Source organism: Rhinolophus ferrumequinum, chromosome 3 (assembly GCF_004115265.2).
Source record: "Rhinolophus ferrumequinum isolate MPI-CBG mRhiFer1 chromosome 3, mRhiFer1_v1.p, whole genome shotgun sequence".
NCBI lineage: Eukaryota > Metazoa > Chordata > Mammalia > Chiroptera > Rhinolophidae > Rhinolophus > Rhinolophus ferrumequinum.
In genome coordinates this window covers 37,677,630-37,688,285 of record NC_046286.1, presented here as the reverse complement: position 1 = coordinate 37,688,285, position 10,656 = coordinate 37,677,630, and positions in this window count along the sequence as shown.

Here is a 10,656-nt window from a genome sequence, read left to right as displayed (position 1 = left end):
AGCAAACATTCTAAACAGAACCCTTTGAACAGAGTATGTCCTTATATTTTTTCAGGGGCAAATGAAAGTCAAAGACTTAAGATGATAGTTTTAGGCTAAAAGATTTCTAAAGTTCTTTTTGTGGCTTTATCATTCAATCACTTTCCAAGACTTAAGATATAAAATTAAAAGGTATTTGTTTGGCTGAGGAGACCTATCACAGCTTAAGCCCTGTCCACCCTTGTAGATACATCTCCTGCTTCTCTGACCATTCTATTTTAAGCCAAAATCTGTTTCTCAAACAGGTCATGATCTCCCATAGCTTCATGCTTTTGGATAAAATTTGATAAATTTATTCATTTATTTCCATAGTTCATTTTGGATAGTTAGTCTTGCTATGTTTTTGCAGGCACTAATCTTCAGCAATGTTGAATTTACTATTAATCACATCAAGTTTTATTTTTATTATCAGACATTGTAATTTATGTCTCTAGAAGTTTGGATACAATCTACCACATGTAGGTGGCTATTTTTTTTTTTTTTTAATCAGATTTGGATATTTTTCAGCCATTTTTTTCCTTTTTGTTTGACTAGACATTGTGGATGATATAGTATAAAGCCTATGAACATTACTTAGTTTTCTCTAATACCTTATTGTATTATCATGTGTTGACCTTTTGGGGGCTTGGTTTTGGGATTTTTAAGGTAGATTTATTATAGTTTTATCTTTTAGCTGATAGAAAATTTCATAGTTTTAAAGCATATTGTTTTACTCCTAAGGCAATGCTTTTCTGGAATTTTTGATAAAAAGTATGAGATATTTCCCCTGCCCCTATCGTATGTGAAACTTAAACTTTTCTTTGCCATGGGAAGGAGGTATTGCTATTTCTGCTAAGCTCTTTTGACAGGGTAGGTAGAAAGGTAAAAATGAGCAGGAGAAGGAGGGACTAGAACCAGCTCAGACCACATTAGGGACCATTGAGGCTCCTGCCTTTGCCCCAATTTGTGTCACAAACATCCTGCTTATCAGGATGTACATCCTGCTTGCCCAGATGCCCAGGGCAGCACATTACGGTTTTGCCCCTTTTAGTAGGTTTTCAAATAAATTATGGGAAATTGACAGGCTCATGCTTAAGGCATAGGAAACAAGAAGGGAGGACAGGACACGTCAGCAGAAAAGGAGGAAGATACTGGAGGCAGGGGAGGGGGAGCGGGGGAGGTTGTGGTTTGGAGACAATTCTACCCATAGGGCTAAAAACCCTCACACAATGTAGGAAGACGCTGCTACCTACCCTTGGGTCAACCCACTCCATGCTGGAAGTGTACTTGCTTACTAATAAGCCTTGTTTTCTACAACTTGCTTAACTCTGTCTTTTGACTGAATTCTTTTCAAGAGAACAAGAACTCAGCAAAAAAACATCATTCCTGGTAATACTTTCAGCCTTCCAGTTGTTCTCTTCTTGGGCTTCATTTAGTTTTCTTCTCACATGCACAGTTGAAGAATCAGCCAAGGATTTAAGAAAATTTATGTGCAGATTTGGGGATCTCCTCTTCATAGAGCCTCTTTTCTGAGTTTTTGCCCCTTTAATTTCCAGCACCTCTGGAGTCAAAAACTTCTTACTTAGGCCACTTCAGGCCACTAGTAGTGTTGCTGTCTGCTTAAGTTTATCTGTCTTATGCTGTATGGACTGAGGAGAACCCTTAGAGATACATAATACAAATCTAGCTTAAGCACCACAGGATTCCCTTCTTTTAAGTGTGGACTCCCTTCAGTTTTTCCTGCTCTTCGTTTGCATTCACTGCCATCAACAGTTCCTTTTCTATCTTATCAAGAGTTATTATTTAGTATAGGCAGGGGGATTTATCCAATACGTGCTGCCCCACCATTACCGGACTCAATAGTATTATTTATTTATTTATTCATTCATTCATTCATTCTTACCTTCTAAAATCTGAACCCCTTCAGGGGCAAGGTCTTTATTTTTGTACTTAGAGCACTCTCTGACATATAACTGATGCTCGATAAATGTGTGTTCAATGAATGATGATGACTTTTTTTTTACCAAATACCATGAAATGGGGAATTCTGAAGGCCAAAATCACCTACGAAGCCTTATGAAAAGGAGAAATTTCCAATAAATTGAAAGATGTAGTTTTACTGTAGTATTTGTCACATTATGTTTGAGATGAAACATCTGGATATACATCACTGCTGACCATGAATTTAATGTTGTTGAGGAAAGAAATCTACATCTTCAGCAATGTATTTCTTCCATTTTGTTTTGTCTATCAGATTGCTTTGAATTTTATTTACAGGAAGTCAGAATTTTTCCAGTAGCTAACAGTCAACAAAATCTAAAGTAACAAGGCAATAAAGATGCAGCAATAATTGTATTTTCATTTAAATAATACTACTGATCCTATTTTTATGCAAAAGCAGTAGATTCTAAGCATGTGTAAAGTATCTTTCTTAGATAGCACTTTCTTTTTGAATAGCTGGTATATTTTATTACTTTCACAACAAATAGCCCATATTGAAATGCATAAGCCTTCATGTACTGGTCCATAACATATGGTATTTTACTTAGTCTTGCTTTTCTTCCTTCCTTCTTTCCTCCCTCCCTCTCTCCCTCCTTCCCTCCCTCCCTCCCTTCCTCCCACCCTCCCTTCCTCTCTCCCTTTCTCTCTCTCTCTCTCTCTCTCTCTCTCTCTCTCTCTCTCTCTCTCTCTCTCTCTCTCTCTCCCCCACCCCAGATAATAGCAGGGATGCAGGGATGTAGTATAAGGCAGAGTTTATACATGCAAAGGAAAAAACTAATTTTGTGAAAGAGGAATTTAAGGGCTTTGGTGGCTTCAGTCAATCACTATGTCGCCTGCTGATGTCTGATCCTGAAAAACAAACTGAATAATATACCATGTTTCCCTGAAAATAAGACCTAGCCAAACAATCAACTCTAATGTGTCTTCTGGAGCAAAAATTAATATAAGACCCAGTCTTACAGTATATTATATATTATATTATAAGACTTGGTCTTATAGTAAAATAAGACCGGGTCTTATATTATTTTTTACTCTAAAAGACGCATTAGAGCTGATGGTCCGGCTAGGTATTATTTTCGGGGAAACACGGTGTAGGACAACACGTAACACACATTTTCTGTGTTTCTGTCAGTACTCTAAACTACAAAATAAATAATATTAGGGCAAGTTTAGTATAGTCCTCAGTAAACTGTTTTCAAAGGGAAAGATTTAAAAGAAAAAAAAAGAGAGAAATCAAAACAAAAGAAGCTACTTCTTCTAGAAAACACCTATCAAAGAAAACATACCTCTGATTATGTTCCTCTAATCAGTTACTAAAAAAGAACTACCTGTGTGCCAAGAAAGATATAATACAGCATATAGCCACAAATACTGTGCTGTATAAACAATTGTGCCTTCCCATGCAGGTTTTCAGAGAACCTCACTTTCTTCGCCCTCTAAAATACAGCAGATAAGAGCTAAATATAGCACTGTCCTTTTGAAGAAATATCTTGTCTTTTGCTACAGTTGGAAGGAATTATTAAAATAAATTTATCTCATAAGAAGGTATGAGAACCCAGTCAATTTAAATATTTAAATTTAAACATTTCCCCTTTCCTCCTTTAAAGGTAGTTTTTAGAGAGCAGGGCAGAGCAAAGGAAACTAATTTTTGTGTTTCTTATTAACAGTCTAGAATTTTTGTCCAATGCATTTTAATATTTGTTGAGTACTGGGTTAGCCACCTAGGTGTCTCTAAAGATAAAGAAGGTACATACAATTCCTGACCGCAAGCTAAATGCCATACCAGGTAGAAATAACCCAGATTATTTTAAGTGCCATAACAAATATGCTTACAAATTGGTATGTATATGTTAGGGAGTAAGAGTCAAATTCAGTTAGCAAATTATAATAAACTTCATGGAGGATACAGCATTTGGGGTGAAACTTGAAGGGACAATATGTTCAGTTCTTGGGCAGAGAAGAGGAAGATCCAAGTTACAAATGCAAGAGAGTGTTGATATGATACAGAGAACAGAAAGGTAAGTGGCCCCGCAAATAGCAGGAACATAAATTACATGAGACTTTCAACAGAGGCTTTAGTTTTTACTGTCAGTCTCCTCAAAACTGCTCTTAGCACAATTGTTCCATGACCCAAACAGGTCCGCCTCCCCCATATGTCACTTAAAATATGAAATTAAGTAAAGATTTCAATGGGGAGGTGTGGGAGGGGGTTCCTATCTCACAAGTCAGAGAATTGATCAAATTTCCCAATAGACAATTCTGGGTTTCCAACCGTAGTTCATCTCCACCAGTTGCCACCACGTCCTCTCCCGCACTGTCTGCATCACCTCTCCTCGCTCCTTCTGGATCATGTTTTCTGAAAGCCGGATAGTTCCTATATCATTCTAGACCCTTTGTGATTTTTTTTTTCTGTTTGCTGTCCTGTGGCTAAGCTAAACCTTCTGCCCCCACTACATTCAAACTGTCATGACCATCACAGACAGGGAGGGTAGAGCACAGTGAGTATATTTCATGGAGCAAGAGATGGGTCAGCCTTATTGTATGTGATGATTTGCTTAATTGAATTATCTGCCCTTCAGAAGATTGATCAATTTTTCCTACTCTGTCCATCCTACAATGGTGGATGTTGGGCATACGGTATCCTTTAGGACTTGTTATACTCCTGAAATATGTATCCAAATGTGTCTAATAATTTGATGTGAAATTTGATATACAGTGTAATGGTTTTTATGAAAACAACAGGACATGTTAAGTCCTGTTTTGGAGCATGTCTTTATTTCTCAGTTTAAGAGTCACCGGGGATTCCGAGGGTCACTGGTTTCATGCCATTGGCCTTGAATGTTATCAGCAAAAGCCACAATGTGAGGAGCTAACATTTGCTCAGAATATTCATCCATTACTAAGTCGCACTGTCTTCTCTTTCCGTAATTTGTTCCAAACTACAACATAAAAATGTCACATTATTGATGTGGCATTATCAAATTTCATCGTGATTGACCTGATGTCATACTGTTTTATAATACAACTGGTTGCTGTCAATCAAAGGCACTTACAGAAACCTATTATAGGTATTGAGAACAATTTGTGCCGGCAAAGAACCATCTGGTACACTCTTCATTTTAAAGAGGAGACTTGTGGTTATTTAAAAATCATTAAAATTTCAATGCGAACTTTTGCTATATTAAAGCCTTTACTTCATCCTTGAAATTGTCAACATTTCCACAGTTTTTTGAGGTAGGTAAAAATGTTGAGGACTTTTCTTTATGTGGAAGTTTTTGCCTTTTTTTGTATGAATTCTAATTGGTATTGGTGACCAATATCAGGAGGTCAAGAGAACAGAGTACACCTATAACTCTTCCCTGGAAAAGGAAAAACACTTCTTGATGAGGATGAAAGAGAGGCAGAGAGAGAGAGAAAGAGAGACATAGAGAGACAGAGGGAGAGAAGCAGAAAGGGAAAAAGGGAGAGATGGAGAAACAAAGTCAGAGACAGAAGGCTCCTTCGGCTAAATTACGAAAAGAAAAAAAAAGGGAAAAAGAGCTTAAAAAGTGAAGCAAGGGCTGCTGTTGATGATCTGAGAAGCAAGCTGTGATTTATGTGCCAGCAGCAATCAAGTTTCTGACACAGGAGCTCTGTCCTGGTGTGGCTACTTTCTGCTTGATGTGTCATGGAGCTTCTATGTGAATTCTCTGGGTATCTAAACACTGCTATTTATGCCAGTACAATTTTATTTAAAAATGACCTTTATATGTCTAAGTCTTTGAAATCAGTTATTTTGGGGTTTTTGAAAAGCAAATAAAGAGTGCAGTGTGTACAGTTTAGGGTAAATGGGGTAGAAAATGGAATGTTAACTGTAACTTTCTCACTCTTCTCCCACTCAACAAGAAGTAATACTTTGTCAAGAGAGTTTGGTTGTAGAAAAACTCCCTGTCTATTTCCATGCAAATACCAAGGGATGACTTCCTAGAATCCCCAAAATCTAAGCCCCCAATACTTATTTGTTTGACTATAACATACAGAGCTTTCTGAGTGTTTTTCCAAAGCTTGTATCAGTGTCTGTGGCTCCCCTCTCTTCACTTGATTCCAATATTCTCAACTACTTTCCAAGAGTTCTTTGAAAGAGAAATGTAGACTAGAAAAGAAAGGGAAAAATGGGAAGCCTGAGAAAAATTTATGCTCAGATTTAAATGCTCCATACAAGCTATTTCTATTTAGCACCTACTTCTATAAATATGGCTGCATTTGAGCCCCATTATATTACCCCTAAAAGCATGTTTTTTTGATATTTAAAAAATGTTTGCATAAATATTTCTGGCTATATTTGCTACTTGGCTTTATTTATATGTGCTTAATTTATCATATTTTAACTTTGAAAACCACTCATTCTCTTTTCATCAGCATGTGATTAAAGTCATTTTGAAACGAATTCACTTAACACATGTAGATGTGTACTATCCAGATGGTTTTTATATATGCTCGCATGCTTTAAAAGTGTTTTTTTTTAATTGCTAGTTTTTTTCTCTCTCAAGTGCTTTATTGCTTTAAAATCATTTCAGACGTCTTTCTTATCAAAATTTTACATTTTATCTGTCCTTATTTTAGTCATCATTAATTGCATGTTCCTTATCATATATTAACTGGCCTACTTCCTTTTGAGGCACTTCTTTTAAAAGATCCTGACACAATTCCATCCATACATTTTATGTCAGAATTTGCCTCACAGTTTTTCACAGGCAAAGCACCTTAGTTTGTGTAGGATGTTTTCCTCCTTTCTTCTACATTGTAAGCACTGGTTTTTCTTTTTCCTTTTTTTTTTTTTTAAAGGAAAAATTTTACGTCATTTTCCACATTTACACAGTAGAAAAAGCAAAAGGGCTGAGAACAGTCCTTAGGAATTCTAATTCAGGCTTTTGATTTATAGGCAGCACTGCTCCTACATTATGGAACTTTAAAAAAACATGCTATCTACACATCCTCACCAGCACTTGTTTGTAATCACGGGATGTGGAGTACAGCATAAGGTATAGAGTCAGTGGAACAGTAACAGCTATTTACGTGTCAGAGGGGTAGTAGATCGGGGTAGGGGGGGTTATCTCTTTGTGAGGGGTATAAATGTCTAACTTTTACGTTGGTTTGCATACCTGAATTAAATAACAGCAACAATTACAACAAAAACATTGTGGGGACAGAGCCAGGAGTGCAGTTTCCAGGCTCTCAGCCTCACGTGGAAAGGTGCTGGCTCAGGTAGTAAATGGCCACCAACTGTGATTGGATGGCCATCAGCTGTGGCTACTTGGCCGTCAGCTGTAACCAGTGAGCCATTGGCCACTAATATAACTGCTGTGGCTACTCTAGCAAAGAATCGGGGGCTAGCAAGAAGATGGTGGCTGAGCCTGCAAGCGCAGATTGCAGTTAGGATGGCAGGTTGCGGACAGTGTGGATCCAGCCTCCAGTGAGACTATAGTGCTGCCAGCGAAAATATAGCAGTATGACTCCCCCATCTATGGCTCCATGGGTGTTCCTTTTTGGCCTCACCATATCCTGCGTTCTTATGTGGGGAGCGGGACCAGAGACCCCGCCTGACACCCCGCATGACAAACACACTATCTGACTCCTGACCTGTAAGGAGAGCCAAGACTCTCAGATGTGATTTCCACCAGTAAAGTTGCAGCCCAGTGAGCCCTTCCTTTCTCTGATAGCAAGCAATGAAACCCTAGTGTTGTCTGCTGATAGCCTGCAGGGCTCCCAAGGGCAGTGAGAGGTCTCAGTTAGTTCTCAAAGTGGGTGTCAATCACCCTATAGTGCTTGTGTGAGCAGACCTGCTTCCCTACAGAAGTCCTGGCTCTCCTTGGTTTGGAGGATCCTGGGAAAAGTAGGAAGGAGGAGGGGATTTATATCATCTCTTCCTCCAAGAGCATCACCAGAAGGTACAGAGGTAGCTGTACCTGATTGTTCTCCCTCATACCTTTAGAAGGATATCTATACTTTCTCTCCCCTTGGTATCGTTGCTGATGCTGATTCTTAACTTAGGTGATGATTGTTTCTTTTCTTTTAGGCTCTAAAGGACATTTAATGCGGTTAATGAATGACTGCAATGTTTTTTTCCCTGGAATGTTGTAACAGGACCTAGTTCTCCTATAAATCTCTATATGCTTTCACTTGGTTGGATATTGAGGAAAACAAGAGATCAGCTTATGTGTATAATAATAATTTGCTATTATCTTAAAAACAGAGGAAGTTAATGGTTAATTATCATTTCATATTTGAACCTGTTAATTGCAGATTACATTGCCATTGGCACTGTTGTCCAAAGCATTTGCCTTAGTTTTCAAATTGTGCTAAAAAACCTTGAGATTGCTTGAGACCCCAGTTAATGTCTTGTAATTTACCTTAAAATGGATATCCACTAAATTACATCATAAGCCTTTTCATTGCTTCATGAGTCCATCTTATAACTTCTCACAGGCCAGATATGACCTAGCTTGACTAACAAGAGATTCTTAGTGCTGAAGCTTGTGGTGAAATTATTGAGCAGTGTACACTGATTTGTGATTCAAAAATATTCTGCTATCTTGTTACAGATATGTTCCCTTTACCTGAGGTAGTTTGTATGTGAATCCATTGTTAGCCATGGTAAGTTGATGGACAAGCAATCTTATGGTTGTATAAAAGTAGACCAGCAGTTACAGCTTGATAAGTAGGGAGGGACACAAAAGAACTAACTGAAAAAATATATTTTTCTTTTTGGAAAAAAAAATGTATCTGTCGTGCACTGCGGCCTGCGGGGTCTCTGCTCCCGCTTCCCACATAAGAACACAGGATGTGGCTAGGCCAAAAAAGGAACACCCATGGAGCCATAGGTAGGGGAGTCATATCACTATAGTCTCACTGGCGGCTGGGCTGGAGACACAGGAAGCAGGAGCCACACGATCTGCAACCTGCCATCCACTTCTCTGCCAACCAACCTCACGTGCTAACTGCAATCTGCTCTTGCTAGCTCAGCCACCATCTTCTTGCGAGCCCCCATTTGCTGCTAGCATAGTCACGGCAGTTATATTAGTGGCCAATGGCTCACTGGTTACAGCTGACGGCCAAGTAGCCACAGATGATGGCCATCCAATCACAGTTGATGGCCATTTACTATCCAAGTGAGCACCTTTCCATGTGAGGCCAAGAGCCTGGAAACTGCTCTCTGGGGCTCTGTCCCCACAGTATCCCAGAGAGGATGGTAAACTAGAAGAAAATTTTCCTTTTAGTGCCAATGCTCTAGTAGATAGCTTTTTACTTCTTTGTTGTTCTCTTTCTGGAGTGCAAGAAAACAGAAACGCAAGTCAGTCAGTCAACCTATTTATGGAGTCCCTACTGTGTTCTAGGCAGAACAGTTTGCTCCCTGACCTAGCCTTAGAAATGAAGCAAAATGTGATGGAGGCTTTTAATGCTGAGTAAAACTGAAGCTAAGAGGTAAACTACTGGGCTTAGGTTTTGAATTTAATTTACAAGTATATTAAGTAATAAAGGAATAGTTTAATCAGGATATGTATAAGGTTATATTTTTAAAGCTAAAGTTAAAGAGTTAAGTATTAGTAAGAAAAGGGTGAGTTGTAAACCTTTTTTTTTAAATAGACGGTTTGCTTATAAAGAATTTTTCACATGAGTCACTGTGAAGTGTGTGTAGTGATTTGATTTGAAAAGTGGCAGATGATATCTAGTTTTCCTAGTAAACTCATATGGTTTTACTGTAATATAATGTCATTCATTACCTGAAGCTAGTGTGCCCCTATGGCCAAATCAGTGGTGATTTTTGCCACTGAACTGCAAAGTGAAGATATTATTTACTGAAAGATCAAATGATAAAGTATAGAATTAATGAAATGTTTGCATATTTAAACTCATTCTCTTTCTGGTTAAGCAGGGAGCAATTAGACAACCAATGTCAACTCTGCTCTTTCCTGATTTACTTTAGGAATGGACACAATTCTCAACATTAACATTATACGAGTTGAGTTGATATTGGTCTGTTAGTAGTTTTCTAGATCAGTCCTTCCCAGTTTTTCCCCAGTCATGCTACCCTTGAAATAATACAACTTGTATGGCATGATGAAGTGTGAGAATGTAATAACTGCATAGTGTCTCCATGCCTGGGACCAATCTTGGACACCCCGAAAACCAGGGGATCAATTTATCATCACATATGTAATCTTTTCAAGCCCATGAGTATCAGAAAACTCTTACGTAAATCATGCCACACACTGGGAAAAGCTAAATTTACTTAGATGGGCTTCTCCTACCCTTATTCTGCTTAAAGTAGGACTGTATAACCTGAATAATAATTAGGGAACAAATTTCCTTGATGCCAAATCACAATGCCAAAGTTTTTAAAAGACAACCTGCTCCCCTGGAAAGTTGAAAGTGGCATGATTATCCAATTGTTCTTGGGGGTAACTTAATCCTGTTTTGAGGAGCTTCTGGGAAAAATACTTTTAATGACTTGAAGTTTGGCCATAGCTCCATAATAGAACTCACAAAGCATCTACTTTCAATGCTTTATTTTGTTGAATATAAGTGTTACAAGAGAAATTTTACTTTAGTTTTTCCTTAGGAAAAATTACTCTTACCACTTTTATTAGATTTTGACTT